The 17145-nt window shown below is 32.9% G+C and overlaps 1 protein-coding gene across 1 annotated transcript in view; it reads left to right on the plus strand.

Annotated features, from left to right (window-relative positions):
* The first annotated feature begins 3313 nt into the window (after positions 1 to 3313).
* Positions 3314 to 17145, plus strand: part of LOC143252116 (potassium channel subfamily T member 2-like) — a 136457-nt gene continuing 122625 nt past the window's right edge. Inside the window, exon 1 of the mRNA XM_076503785.1 lies at positions 3314 to 3847. The gene's annotated coding sequence lies outside the window, so the exon portion shown is untranslated. The remainder of the gene's footprint in view (positions 3848 to 17145) is intronic.

Genomic DNA, 17145 nt, shown 5'->3' on the forward strand with positions numbered 1-17145 from the left:
CATTTACGTACACGTCGCACCATATAAATAACTTGTAGGTGCGACCTATAGATGAATATTCTTTTAATTTAATTCAACAAGCGGTTTGATATTATAAATTGTAAGTTGTATACATTTTTCCAGCGATAAGCCCTTTTATATTTATCACTTTTGTATACGTGTGAGTGTACATTATTTCAACAAATAGCTGTCTACTTCTAAGGAAGATGTCCTTCTTTTTCATCAGTTTGAATGTCAGACTTTGATGTACAGATGTTATTCTTCTTTTACCTTTCGACAAACATTTTTTTTTGTTTCTGAGAAGAGAAGCTGAAAGTCTCTAGCAGCCTTTAAAACCAACCACTTCTTAACTTATATAGCAGTAAAAAAACAAAAACACTTAAGTTGTTGGAAAACAATATTATTTACGACGAGTGATTCCTAAGTAATCTGCTTAAAGTACAGCTGTATGTTTTCAAGGAAAAATGGTTGATGTTATACACACACACACACACACATATATATATATATATATATATAAAGTTAGAACCAAGAAACTCGAAAATGTGAAGTTTATCTACACAACAGCTATAACACAAACAAACATATCTATGTTACAAAACTTTCTCAACTTAAATTGTTTTTTCATTAGAAATTCAATTAAAATTAAAATCGGCCGAGCATCTTCAGGTGACTAAGGCGATCGATTCATCATCTGAGTGTGCCGTATTCGAATCCCTGTCACACTAAACGTGCTCGCTCTTTCAGCTGTGTGGTTGGTGTTACAATGTGTCCGTCAATCCCATTATTCGTTGGTAAAAGATTAGCCTAATAGTTGGAGGTGGATGGTGATGACTAGCTGCCTCCCCTCTAGTTTTACACTGCTAAATTAGTGACGGCAAGCACAGATAGTCCTCGTGTGGAAATTCAAAAAACAAACAAGAAAGCAAGTCTTCACTGCGTTCATAACTGGACTCAAAATCTGTTACATTTTCAAAAAGTGTTTACTAGTTATAGGATAAGAAGAATTTATGTTAGAAATAGCTGAAGTGTACCACTCATTATAATTTATGTTAAAAATAGCTGAAGTGTACCACACATTATAACCACCTCATGTTGAGAAATTGTTAACAGTGAAGCTCTTGGCACATCTGAAAACTTAAATAATGACTTTGGGATATTTTTTATTTCAAAAATTACAAGACACAAACTTTCGTTGTCCTTTCGGGAAACCATCCAATGGTTGTTACACGCTACATAAATAAATCAATGGAACTTTGAAAATTAGATTTAAAATTCAATTATTCAATGTGTCTAAAAGTTAATATATTTTCATTTTCAACAATATTGCAGAGTGTACGATTCGTGTTAGAAGTCAGAGATTTATTGGAAGGAAAAAATAAGGAGTAACTAGTTCTTTTTTCAGATCTCTTTGTAATATTTGAAATTACATTCAGCAAAATAAAGTATTAGAAACGCACGTGAATTATTCGTCATTACCTAGATGAAGCTTATTTTAAGGCTGTGACTTAAATATTGTATAACATTTCTAATATGGTTTCGATTTCTAAAGTTTCATTGCAATTAGTGAACCATGATATAGATTTAATATTTAAAATAGTAATTTGATTTGTTTTATACTTTAAGTATTGTATAAGTTTATGGTATGTGTCTTCATAAAACCAGTATAAAGTGTATTACAATTCATACCTTAAAGATCAGCTTGTTTTGTTTGTTGTTAATCAGAAAGCTATACAATAAGTGTAGAAAATATATATTTAACGGTATAAGCCCTGAGACTTTTAGGGCTATGTCACTAAGAGGTTTACAAAAGGGATATACTATTTGATCTTTTATAACTAATTCTCAAGACGTGACAGACGATGGCTTTATATAGATTTATGTCTTCACAAAATAATTTCAATGCTGACAGAAAATAGTAGATTTTAGAACATTATGTCGCATATTGGGTCTACAAAATTATTGCTATGCCTTGATGTTTTTAAATCGAAGTGACGTATTCAGTGAAAACACTTTAATTGAAAAAATATATATAAAAATCTATTTTGTATTCCTTAGTTGAAGCATTTGCTATTTGATAATAAGAAATCTTTATTATTTTGAGAACAAAATATTCAATAATATTCAAATTTAGATTTATGTTGGACAGATGTGGCCTAGAAGTTAAAGCGAAAGGAAATACACTGTAGTGTTTATAAAAGGCCCTTTTGAATGACACACTGCTTAGGATGGCAGATTTATCGGATAAATTCATATGATACAGAGAAACGTTTATAACTTTTAATAATCAGGTAAAAGTTAAGAATTACACTCACTTTATGTTCTTTATGTATGCTTTTGAAGTAGTATAAAACGAAGTCAAGGTTAAGTTCAGGTTAACTAAGAGGTGAAAGGTCGAAACGTTGTTCTCTCCTTATCAATAAAAGTGTTAATATCCATACCAGCCATTCTGAGATGCATTTTTATTTCAAGAGGGTTTCTCGTCATCAAGAATTGCCAGGCTTTATTAAAGTATAACCAAAGGTAAATAAATATGCGACACGACGAATAATAAATTAAACATCAACTTGTGAATGTTTTGTCTTTATCTGTAACATTATTTAAAGTATTTTAATCTATATAAATAAACGTCAACGTGTGTGTGTTTATTTTCCACACATTTTCCACATATTTCTTGATCAATCAGCAACAAACGTGACACAGTAATACGGAATTACATGAGCAATAGGTATGCGTAGGAGTAGACAGCCTATATAAATTCATATCTAATTTTGGAATAACTATCAATGTTAAATATCCCTCAGCATCTGAATGAATTAGATGACCGTTATTGTTAGAATTGTGGAAAACAGTACGTCTTTCTTTTCAGTATCGGTACCTTTACGTATTGTTATTGCATTATTGATGTTTATTATGTTACAAAAAAATAGAAGCAGAATTTACTATACTTCGTTACAAGTGAGTCTTTCATTCTCTCTACATAGTATGTATATATATATACATCGAAGATTCATCTTATTCCAGAAGTATTATTGATTGGTTAAAGGTAAAATAATTGAGTTAATTTCACCAGTTTTAAATAAAGTAAATACTAAGGCTTATGTACAAATAAAAAATATTATGTCATACACATGTGTTTTATAGCTTATTAGACGTCAAAGGTTTCTACCCATGCTCCAAGTGCCTGAGTTTGCTATAGCTAGATCGCGTGTAGAACGGCGTGGCTACGCTCTTTCGTGTAGTGATAAAATTAACTATATTCTGCTCGTGTTTGGGTTAGAACGAATCGGAAAACATTTGAAGAGCTGGTGCAGAACGTATTGGATGATGAAAGAACAGGTAGTAATTGTGGCGGCTTGTTCTGGGATCAACGGAATTATCATACCTTCGAAATAAACTCTGAGTTCGAAGCGTGTAATATGAATAATTTTGCAGCTAGCTCAAATTTCGTCAAAACACTTCGTAGAAGAGACACGCTTGTCGTAACACATCTAGAACGGGCATTTCGATGACTTGTGCTAAGCCTAACTGATTGACCACTACCACATGTTGAAACTCGAAAGATTGTTTATTTGTTTTGTTTTTTTATAAAACGAGTTTACGCCTCTTTGGGAATGCAAATTAGAAAACAAGAAACATATATGTTTTCAAAGAACTAGAATAAAACGTATTAGGCTATGGGTAAGGTTTTCGAGATTTTTATTATCCAAGTTTAGAACATTATGGAGCAAAAAAAGAATTCTCTGCCTATAAATGTCTGCTTTCCCCGATCAACCTTAGTTGTACCCGAGAGATCTTCACTAGATGTCCAGGGAGTCCAACTCTTCCAAGCCCGCTCTGAGGAAAGGTACGCTTTCGAACAGGAAAAAGGGAAGGATAACATTTTATGATGCTATAAATATATGCATGACTGTATACATAAGAATTGGTTGTAAGAGTTGTAGTTAGATGTTCGTATACTGTCAATGTCTAACAAATAAATAGAATAAGATAGGATTTACTGTATTTTTAACGTTTTTTGTATTCAAGCGTGTTCTGTAATTTGTTACTGTGAATTTGTGCTAATGTTGTGTAGAAAATCTTAAGCTGTTACCTTTATATTTTTGATGGCTTTATAATATTTTTGTTTTCCATTTATATGCTATTTCTATTGTAATTATTATGATTTTTCATATATGGTTCATAAGAGATATGAAGAATCAAACAAATATTAGAGGTTTCACATAGATATATAAAAATGATTGAAAGAAACGTTTAAAAATTAAAATTTTGTAGGATTTCAGATTATAATTTTAAAATTCAATCTTTTCGAATGTAAAAATCGCATAGCCTGGTAATGAAAGAGTGTAAGTTGTCTATTAAAATAAGATACTAAAAGCTTATCGAAGTTTAAATAAATACATAATAATAACATTGTAATTTTTCGTTATGTGTATATATATTTATTTTTAAGTCATACAACACTGTTACTTCCTTTGTTGTATTGAACTATTTATACCAAATCATAGCATTATTAGTATTAATGTTTTCTTTGTATAAGGAATATATATGTATATATGACAGTACTAAATTTTGGTGCGTCACTAGGATATAGAAAATTTGCCATTTTCTGCCAGATTTTCTTTGCTAGGAAGGGAGATGTTACAAGTTTCTGGCTTCTCTATCCTCCTTGTAACTCAGTAATGTTACACGTAAATAGAGTTTGTTTCCTTACCCTAGTTTCTGCTTAGTGAAGCGTACTTGTGTTTTTACCGTAATATACTGTGCCTATATGAATATCTATGTGTTAGAAATTCAATGTGTTGGTTGTGGTAATAAGATCGTGAAAGGTGTAGTTTCAGTGTTTGTGTTATGTATAAATTTTGATTATTAAAGTTTAGTAAATGTCACCCGATACCTATATTATTCATTAATACACGAATGTCATTACGAACATCGTTGAATTCCATACGTAACAGTCCACAATTACACGGAGTTTTGTAATAAGTTTGTGAATAAAACCATGACTTTTGTAGACCTTAAATCAGTAAGTGGGTTTAGGCTTAGTGACGAATATTGGATTTGAACAAAATACTCTAGTACACCTCCTGCTACACATTCCCTGGGACTCAGCATACAAAACAAAACGAAAACTAAACATAAGCCACAAAACTGTGCTCATCCCATAACATTAACGACGAAATCAACAAAATAAAACAACACTTCATCAACAGATTTCCTCAATCAACCGTGAAAAAAGTTATACACACGCACCTAGACCAACAACAAGCGAACAACAATAAATCCCAAGATACAACAGACTACAAAAACTTATATTGCTGTGTACCATATGTTCCTAACATCAGCAAAAAAATAACTAACATTTAGATAAGAACTCATAACAAAACACAATAGACCAGTAAACACACAATTTATTCGAAAAACAAGGTATAAAACTAAAGCCCATACTATGTAAAAATTACACTGACAAACACAACATCAACATAATATATAAAATGCAATGCAACAACTGCCACAACTTCTATATTGGAGAAACAAGCAGGAAAATGGAAACTAGATTCAAATAACTCAAAAACACACCTTCACACGTTTTTGAACACTGCGTATTAAATAAACACAGCATAATCATAGAAAACTCCCAGATACCAAGTAGGGAAACAAATACATAAAGAAATGCAAAATCAAAGAAGCCCTTCTTATACAGCAACTAAAACCAAAATTAAGCCAATGTAAAGGAACACTTTTATATCTATACTAATTAATAACCAAATATCCAACTGCAACGCCCCCTACAATCCCGTACCCGTTTATACTCTCGTCCCTAAGACATGTGTCCGGCAACGGTCAATTGCAAACTCTCTTTGTTAACCTGAAAATAACCTAGGAAGATCGAAACGTTGATCTCTGCTTATCAATAAAAGTGTTAATACCCGCACCAGCCGTTCTGAGATACATTTTTATTTCAAGTGGGTTTATCGTCATCAAGAATCTGCTACTAGTTACTTAATAGGATAATAAGTTGTTATATGCATTTATAGCCCTACGCTTTCCTCGTCATGTTTCCTAACGTTGGGCTAAGAAACTATGTACATCAATTTTGTACTATGGCATTTGGGAAACATAAGTCAAAAACGTCCTTGAAACTCTTTAGTATCTACATGTAAATATAATCTTCATCCTCGTGTATTTTTTATATTAACATAAATTTTTACCATATTTCATTTCGAAACAGAGACAAGTGTTATTAAGTTTTCCAGTTTAATTTTCCAGCATTCGTATTTTCTATATTTTTTTGTGAGAGGGCGTTATTATCAAACTTTTATGTTTTTCTGTTTCATAATATTCTTTCTACGATCCGTTCCATTTAGATTGAATTGTTGCGACGAATAATAACTAAGATATCTTTAAAAATATTCATAAACTTTTCTCTTCAAAGTTGTATTCTTAGAAAATCATTTCTGTTTACACAGCACTCTAGAACAGTGTTAGGAGAAGAGAACAATTTGTCATTTTTTCTATTTTTATGGGGTTACTTCTTTCATGCCATTACAGGATGTAAATCTTAACACCACGGTAATACTTCACTGATCTTTATTGACAACTGAATGAGCTATGTTGAGAATACCTATCTTTCTTTGGAATTTCCATGTATCTATACCAAGAGCATGTTATAAGGGTTCTACTTGAATGAATATACTGACCAAATTTAGGGTCTGAAATAACTGTCATGATACCCCATGCAGTGTCTTAACTATATAGAAAGAAGTTAGCAAGGAGCTAGGATATGGTATCGTTATATGGTAGAAGAAACTAGTTTAATAGCACCCACAAATAAACATTGATAAAAACATTTATAGTACTATATATTAAGTTTTGTTGTTATACTACAGTCCATAAAGTTTAAAGAATTTTCAGAGGAGCAGGGAATTCACATAAAAGCTTTACATGCTACTGGTTGGGTCTCCCACAAAGTGCTTCACATTTAAAATGTTTTCTAAACACTGTTCAAGAATACCATTGATCGTGAGACCGAGACAAGTAAATTTGAAAATGAGAAAGAACGAGGCAGAATACCTAAAATCAATGATACTGATATTAAATATCTTTGTTTATGCAGCCTTCAGGACAGAAGGAAGGCTGTCGCTGATATCAGGCATGAGATAAACAACCATGTACCAAATGACAGAAAAATGCCCAGATTTACAGTATCAAGAAGGCTCAGCGAGGATGGAATATTTTAGTTGTGTAGCAGTTTAAGAACCTTTATTTTTGATCTCCAAATATTGTCAAGAGATAGAAATTTGATAGAAAGCATGAAAACTGAATTGTTGCTGATTGGAAAAGAGTTTTATGGACGAAATAATCCAAGTTTGAAATATTTGGTTCAAAGTGTAGGTAGTACATCCGGCAGAAGAAAGGTGGAAGATACTTACCTCAATGCGTAGCACCTACCATGAAGTGCATGGGGAGAAAGTATGATGGTTTGGGTGTGTCTTTCTGCTGAAGCAACAAGAGATATTTGCAGAATAGATGGAATAATGAACCAATGGAAATGCCATCAGTTACTGATCTGTCATGGTATACCCAATGATTTGCGTATTATTGGTAAAACAATTATTTTGCCAAAAAGGTAATAACGACAAGTACTCATTCACCTGTTCAGGAACTACTTAACTGAGAAAGAAGTTGATGGAGTAATACAACTGATGCACAGGTCCCAGATATCAACTCAATCTGGGATTTAATAGATCAAACATTGAAAAATGAAAAGTTACTTCCACAGACACTCTATGGAGGTGTATTAGAAAAATTTGGAGTAAAATACCAAAGAACACTTTGATTAAATATGTTGCAACAAAGTCTACAAGACTGTCTGCAGTTATTAAAACAAAAGGGGAACAAAAATATTAACTGTTTGCTGAGTTTCTGTTGCACTAAATATGAAGATTAATACAATTTTAATGTTTCACCTGTGATTTGCCTTCCATTGGTCTTTTAAAGCAACTTGAATTGTAATGTTTTTACTTATCTCTAACATTGTCGATCAGTACTATATATTTATTCTATAGTTTCCTTGTTTTTCACAATATCATGTAGTTTTACAATGTTATGAATCATGATATTTAATACTACCTTTACGATGTTGTAGTTTGTTTTTTTTGAATTTCGCACAAAGCCACACGAGGGCTATCTGTCCCTAATTTAGCAGTGTAAGACTAGAGGGAAGGCAGCTAGTTACCACCACCCAACGCCAACGCTTGGGCTACTCTTTTATCCACGAATAGTAGGACTGTCCGTCACATTATATAATACCCCCACGGCTGAAAGGACAAGCATGTTTGGTGCGACCGGGATTCGAACCCGCGACCCTCATATTAAAAGTCGAACGCCTTAACCAACCTGGCCATGCCTGGCCACGACGGAGTAAAAGTTAAGCGATATTTTAATAGCTAAAAAAATTGTTCCTTCCTCTCTTGTTATCAAGTGAAAAAAGAATATAAATTTATAAAGAAATTAGGAATGAACTAAATTTATAAAAAATTAGGAATGAACTAAATTTATAAAGAAATTAGGAATGAACTAAATTTATAAAGAAATTTATAAAGAATGAAGAGTTGGAGAAGAAACGAGTCATTAACATCAAAGGTCGGGCAGTTGTTTTTTCTTTCCTGATAATGAAACATTCAAATGAGAATGAAACGTTCAAAGTGAAGAGGTTCAGAACTGAGGGACAAAATTTAAATTATGGAATTGTTTTGGAAATGTCAGTTTCGATTAGAATATCAAATGTAATATTCCTCCAGCTGCCTAATTACGAAGTGCATATACACATAAAGTAATTCCGTCATAGGGATTAGGAGATAAAGGCATTGATTGCATGAGAAATGTGATAGTGGTTTAAAATGTCATATCTTCGATACTAATAAGAATTAGGTATGAAAGGACGCGTTATCATAATATGTAATTGAGTTGTATTACGTTTGTATAAGTCGAACTCTGTGATAAAACTTTCAGTTATTCCTGAATTATTTTTAGCTCAAACGTTATATATTAAGGTGGAAAAAGGTGAATTGTATACAAGAGATATATTTGATAATTTTTAATTTATTAGTTTATCGTAAATTTTAAGCAAATTGGAATTTAATACCACAATTCTACAGGAATTATATTTTATATGTATGTCTTCTGTCTGTCTTTTAATCAGGGTTTATACAAATAGCTGCGACTTCTTAAATTGTATATTTAAAAACGACTGGTATGGGGATTTCTTAAATTATTAAGTCATAATGTTTTATATTAAGATCGTATTGTTTTTAAGGTGAAAATAAGTAAAGCTAAAATATGCTGTAAACTATGAAACTGGTTCTTCAAAGAAAAAACGATAAAAAATAATTTCAAATGTTGAGAGGAAGGATAAGATATTTTGTTGTACTGTTTGTTTGTTTTGGAATTTTGCACAAAGCTACAAGGGCTATCTGTGCTAGCCTCCCTAATTTAGCAGTGTGAGACTAGAGGGAAGGCAGCTAGCATCATCACACACCGCCAACTCTTGGGCTACTCTTTTACCAACGGATAGTGGGATTGATCGTCACATTATAACGCCCCCACAGCTGAAAGGGCGAGCATGTTTGGCGCGACGGGGATGAGAACCTGCTACCCTCAGATTACGAGTCGCACGCCTTAACACGCTTGGCCATGCCGAGCCTTGTTGTATTGTCAGTTACATGCCATTGTTTATTAGGGCGTGTGACGGCTTATTATCATAAAAACAATCTATATAAATATAATAGTACTGTTTGTACGTCTATCTTTAAATTTGGTATAAAGTTTCGTTAGATTCATGCAGGGGTACATACCAATTTCCAATTTTGCGTTTTTGGGTTTTATAGGCGATTTTTTTCAACAGTTACACATAAGGGAAGCAACTTTTCTTGTCCTAAGATAACCTGTAATTAATCAGAAATATAAATAACTTCGTTCGAGGGAACGGGCACTCAAGCCTAAATATGATATGGTGCTATCCAGTGTTTAATAATTCGAACGTACATTTAGCTCGCATATATTATTCTGCGATTAGTACTTTTGTAAAGAGTCATATATATGGTGTATCCTCAAAATAAGAAATATATGCTTTGGTGTATAATTTTTTTTTCAAAATTAAACAACTAATATGGACATAAATTAGTTACATGAATAAATTTTCATACTAAGAGTCTCAATTCCTAATCAACCATTATTTTTTTCCATTCGGAAATCCTTATCGAGATAATAGCTGCTTCAGAAGACATATTCCTCTACAATATACTCGGCTGCAGTGGCTGAATAAATTTTATTAAACGATTTTGAAGCTGCGCCACGTCGTTACAGTCCGCGTCGCCACGGCCCGTCATTCTTTATCTAATATCCATGCACCATGACTATAGCTCTGCTGCGTAATTTCCATAGTAAAAGGCTCCATCGTAAGGCTATCAGTTTCAACAAAGCATAACATTGATCCATGGAAGGTTTCCATATTCCATTTGGTGTTCGAGGACGACGTTTTCCAAGTGTCTGTTTCAACACTGCGATTATCACACATTAATTAATTAATAAAGCTACTTGTGTACATGCTACTTTTACAGAGGAGATTCTTTTTGATTATGTCGTACTGTTTCTCGGAGCAAGTGGACGGCTGTTGCCACTGGCGTTTGTGTACGTATATTTCTACCTGTTATAAAACGCTACACTTTGTTTATCATAACTTGGGTGCATTTGTTACGTCTCTCTTTCTGGATAGTCCTGATACTTAGAACTGATCCATATTCCTTTGTTTTCCAAAGCCATTAAGTATGAAAGATATGTATCTGTCTTGGAAAAGATAAATCATTGATCTGAGGGCATATTTGTGATCTAAGTGTATGATTATCTTGCATCAAAAAGGGTTGTTTCATATCCTTCCCAAAAGGAATCAACAATAGATGATACGACACTATCTGATAATACCAAACAATATCAAGATGTAGTCCAGTCACCTGCCTGGTGTTCTACTGTGGCTTTACATAGGCTATGTTTATCACGTATCTTGCTGATTTTTTATGTTCAGAATAATTTAAATATATTGTATTTAATCCTCTGTTTAGTGGGTATGTTTGTCAATGCTACTCGAAGGACTTGGGCGTTGTCTTTCGTTTCTTGTGAGACAATATTAGCTGCTGCGTTGTATGAACATAAATTGCAATGCATACCTTTATTAATTTGCTAAAATCAGATGAACACATATCGCTGTGGACAGAGAACATTCTATGACATTGCATTAGGGAAACAACAGTTAATTTAGAGAATAAAAGAAACAATTTTGTAATGAAACAAAACTCGCTAAATTAACTGTAAAAAATGAGTATGGATGTTTGTTTGTTTTGAATTTCTTGTAAAACTACACGAGGGTTATCTGTGCTAGTTTTCCCTAATTTATCAGTTTAAAACTAGAAGGAAGACAGCTTGTCATCACCACCCACCACCGTTTCTTGGGATACCTTTTTACCAATAAAGAATTTGATTGAACGTCCTCACAGCTGAAAGGATGAGCATGTTTGGCGTGACAGGGATTCAAACTCACGACCCTTAGATTGCGAGTCGAGCTTCATAATTCACTGGTTATGTCAAGCCCAGTGCGTGGATGTACTTCTAAATTAATTTAATACGTTTTGCTACTAGAAGTCGGATGTTTTGCAAACCAAATCCTCATATGCTATATGGTTTGATGAAACATGTCTATACATTTTGTTTTATAACAGAATTATATAATAATATGTGATTAACTTTTAACTAAGTGAAGACTAGGCCTCTCCAGGATTCCAACTTGTATTTCTGATCAGTTTGTTTGAAAACTAGACTCCCATTAATATCCTCAATGGTAATTATCTGTTAGTTGTGTTATCAATCTAGTTACCAATATGTCTGTGAACTTAAGTCTAATTAATATAATTCACAGTTTGTAAATTAAATTGTAATTATAATACTAAAATATACTATTAGGCACTAGTATCGTTCTTCCATTTGCACTAGTCTAAATACACTTGACTAGTTGCTAATTATGAATAATTTACTGAAGACTTAACAGTTACCATGTGACAGCAAGAACAATAACTGAAACTATTATCTAGCTTATATAAAAGTCAGTGTGTGTTACGTCATGCTTGATTTCTCTTGATTTCGCGAAATAAGAGGTGGCATAAGATCCAAAATGCATTTATCCAGATAGAATAGTTTGATTACTATCTGCCCATTACGATGACGGGGTGCAACAGGGCCGTAAGAGGGGTGTCATCTAATCTTATAAATGAAACGAGTGTTGGTATAATAACCTTAAAGAAGTAGTGTGGTATTACAAACGTTTTGAATATATTCTGAGCTACAATGTAAATATTAACTCTGATGATGGTAACTGTGTTACTGAAACTAGTCGCCTGTAACTAATAATCAATATTTTACCTTTTTTATATGCAAAAACGGCTCGTTTGGGTTGAGAAAATATTTTACATAGAAGAGCGAACAACGTTCTCAACAAGTGGGTTTCTCGACATCACTGATTAATATTTTACTTTTGATTTTGTTTTTTATTCTTAATAAACTCTAAGGAATTCAGCTGATTTTTACTTGTCGTTTAATTTATATAATACATAATCTGGTTTGTTTGTCATGTTCAGGCGCAAAGCTGAATGAGTTCTTGCTTTGTGTCCACCAAAGGGATCGAACCCAAAAATTTAGAGATAAAAATTCAAAGAGGGATCGAAGCTAAACTTTTAACGTTATAATTCTCCATAGTTACCAACGAGACATCTAGAGGCTATTAAATTACGAACAATTATTTGATATTTTATCTCGAATGGCTTACCTTCCTTTAGATTTAACTTGAGATCAAAACTGGTTATTTACAGCTACACTGAAACATTGTGGTATATTGAGGTATTTTTTTATTATATTCAATGGTTCAAGAATATAGAAATATCCGCCAGGAATGACGTGTATAGTCTATTATGATGAAATATTATGGAAGAACTAGCAACTGCTTTGGAATGCATTGATGACGCTTAACTATGAAAGAAAACTTGAGAAGAGATGTTTGAGCCGGCGTTAATACAGCAGAGAAGAGATCGTGAGAATGCACATTAAAGACTGGACACGAGAACCGTACAGACAGAATGACGCCGATATAGCACAGAGAAAGTTATGAAAAAGGTTTGCATTAAAAACAAAATCCAAATAAGGGATTAGTTGGAACCATGATGCAAGATTAATAACAAAAACACAAGGAGAGATTCATAAACAGGCAGCTGAATTATTGTCTTCTACTATGACCAAACATTGAAGTATTTTTATTTTTGGTTCTGAGAATTATATGTGTGTGTGTTTTCTTACAGCAAAGCCACATCGGGCTATCTGCTGAGCCCATCTAGAATAATCGAATCTCTGATTTTAGCGATGTAAATCCATAGACTAACCGCTGTAACAGCGGGGTGCTGAGAATTATGATGAGTTGTTAAAAATCGTCTAATTAAGTGTTAGTCCTGCTTACGGGTGGACATGTAAATTATTTGGGAAGTTGCAAGAATAACAAAAAGAACTGATGTGAGAACATCTGTTTTTGGCCAGACAGTTAGTTGACTTCAAAGAGTTATTGGTCCAGAAAGAATATGCTGTCGAAATTAGAGCTAGTCAGTCAGGTTAAAGTCGGAAATTGAATTTTGTGCTATCCACTGGCAGAAGTTATCAACCTGAGATATGATATACGGAACAGAGAGCATTGCTCGCTCAGGCTTCATTAAAGTAATCAACACCATCTTTCTCGAATCCAAAAGGTAATTCGAATACATGGAATATAAAATAATCGAATATTTAGTGTTAATGAAAATTCTGAAGTATCGTTGATTGTGTCCAGATTAATAATATTTGAACAGGGAATTACTGAAGTGAATAAGATATTTATAAACTATTGTAAGCTTATCAAGAAATTGTTAGATTAAAAACTGGAGTGTTTTCTTTACCTCAGCCTCAGAGCCAATTATTTATTTTAACAGTAAAGGTTCTCGAGTTAGTGACTTGTGTGCCGCACTCAAAAATTCATACTTCAATTCAATATAAATCTGGTGTGATTGGCGGTAAAGTCGAAATTCCAACGATTATCTCGCACGATCCAGCTCGTCTGTAACAATACATTGTACATAGCCAGGTGGTTAAAGTACTTGACTCGCAATCTGAGGGTCGCGTGTTTGAATACACATGTCATCAAACATGCTCGTACTTTCAGCTATGCGGGCGGTATAATGTTAAGGTGTATCCAACTATTCGTTGTTAATAGTGTTTGCCAAGAGTTAACAGTAGGTGGTGATGACTAGCTGCTTTTTTACTCGTCTTTCCATGCCAAATTCGAGACGGCTAGCGGAAATAACTTTCGTGTAGCTTTGCGAGAAATTCATATTGAACGATAATCACGGTTATACTGTATAAAATAACAAGACGGAGAGACATATATTTCCATTCCTATATTCACTGTTAAACATGAATCCAATGATGATACAGTACTATATGTATTGCAAAGTATTTTTTTTAATTTATCGGAAACTTGCAACCAGATTTACTGCTAAATAACTATATACAAACAAAACAAAACTATCATTTTTACTGCAATAAAAGACTGTAAAACGAGCTGTGTGAAAGCTTTTACTTAACAACTGGTACATTCTATTATTAATCACGTTCTTGGATATTTTAAAGAGATGTTTGTTGTATAGCAGCATAGACTGACGTCGTGTTTATTAATACTTCATTATACAACACTTGTGATTCTATTTATGAAAATAACCATGATTATTTACAACTGTTTCTAATTTTGTAATGGCGATCAAAGGTAAAGGTAGCCAGTCTTCAGCACCTTATCATCCACGTCTACATTTAGGAATTGACAGTCACTCTTATAACGAACTCAAAGCTTGAAATGCTGGGTATATTTTATAACATCCTGTGGATTCGAACACTGTTCGCAACACGTGCTCGATTATCAAAAACTTAGCAAATTGTTTTATTAAAATTATACTTTTGTCAGTTTTACACTAGTTACTATCAGGACCCAGATATTCATTTCTCTATTTGTACCTAAAGGTTAACATGAGGGATTGTGTCACAGAGGTTCTGTGGCTTATATTCTGTTGCCATAAAAGACTATGTTTTACGTTTAGGAGCGTGAGTATCTTATAAGAGTGTTAAAAATTCATCGATGTTTGTTTTAGTTAAATATTTATTTCGAAATGCATGCAACTTATAGTGTTAAATATGCTTTGCGATAGTCCTGCTTATTCTTTAAACTTGTATAAGATTCTAAGTGTAAAAATCAACAAAATTTCAGTTGCCAACTGAAATTTCTTAAGGTTTATAAACCGACACGCAGATATGTATCGTTGGTTTGCTGAAATTTGTATGCAATTTGTTGGCAAACATCATAAATTTGATACCTATCGACATTCAATTAACTTCTAATTTAAATATAAATTTCCAGCTATTTGAAATTGTAATATGTAACATAATAAATAGGATACTCGTTCGGGATAAATTATAATGTGTAACAAGAGCGACAAACAAATTCCACTATTCAAGTAGAGAACAGCAGTCCAGGAGACGGTGATGGGTACTGTTCACTAGTTGCCTTTCGTTTGGTTTAGCACTTCAAAATTAGGGACGGTTAGAGGAGGGACCTTTCGTGTAGATTTATGCAAGATTCAACAAAAAAAAAACTATCGATTTTGAAAATTCACAGATATTCATTAAATAAGAAAATCAAACTATTTAACTTTCTAATCCGGAAACTCATTTTAATATAAATTGAAACTGATTTTGTATAATTGCATTAAGCATGGATTCATGTCTAGAAAACTTAAGCAACTTAACAGTATATTTTTTAAATCTTATAACATTCATAACTGTTAATACTAATGGCTTATTATTTTGTAATACACGTTATTAATGTTTTGTACGTGTGATTTAATTATAGTGTTTGGCATCTTATAGGCCAAACACATATCAATTTATTATAATTGGGACGAATCGGTTTATTGATTTCTTTTTTTCTTTTCTAGTCTTCATCTTTGTTTAAATTTATTTATATATATTAAAATCATAACCCTAGCTTGTTTGTAATCATTGTAATTTCGATTTTTTGTATTCAGTTTTTTTAACTTTTAATCTGATTTTCTGAATTTTTTAGTTTAACTTACATACTTTCTTTATTTTAGGTCCCGGCATCGCCAAACGTGTTAAGGCGTTTGACTTGTAATCCGAAGATCACAGGTTTGAATCCCGGTCGTACCAAACATGCTCGTTCTTTCAGCCGTGGGGGCGTTATAATGTTACAGTCAATCCCATTATTCGTTGGTAAAAGAGTAACCCAAGAGTTGGCGGTGGGTGGCGATGACTAGCTGCCTTCTTTCTAGTCTTACACTGTTAAATTAGGAACGATTAGCGCAGATAGCCCTCGTGTAGTTTTGGGCGAAATTCAAAACAAACAAAATTCTTTATTTTAATTTAAAAATTAAATTTTGTTATTTTCACACGACTTATGTTTCCTCTCATGATCCAAAGTTTTTGTGTATGTTACTGAGTTATTTTTTACATTTTTCTCATGTGACAGTAAACTGTAATTTAGACTTTTCTCAGTTGTTTTATTTAATTTTGCTTTACTGCAAAGGATTTACCTTTTAATTTGGTTTGTTGCAAAGGATTTACCTTTTATTTGGCTTTACCCCAAAGGATTTACCTTTCTCACGAAGGTATTTTTTTTGTGAATACTCTTAGTGACACAGCGGCAAGCCTGCAACTTATAACGCTAAAAACCGGATTTTGATACCTTTTGTGGTTACAGCAGTGATAGCCCATTGTGTAGCTTTCTGTTTAATCACAACTTTCCACCCATACTGTTTACAATAACCCAAACACTCCGATCAGTACTGAATAGTTTATATGGACATGAACAATTACTTAATGCATGTTTACGATATCTGAATTATGACTGAAGTGTGTACCTTGAGAACAGTAATTAATGGTTCCCATACTTTTTGAATAAGCAGTGGCATTTTTAAACTTTCAGTTGAGTGACGCATAAAGTTCATGCTATGG

Source organism: Tachypleus tridentatus, chromosome 6, assembly GCF_004210375.1.
Source record: "Tachypleus tridentatus isolate NWPU-2018 chromosome 6, ASM421037v1, whole genome shotgun sequence".
In the NCBI taxonomy this organism is placed as follows: Eukaryota; Metazoa; Arthropoda; class Merostomata; order Xiphosura; family Limulidae; genus Tachypleus; species Tachypleus tridentatus.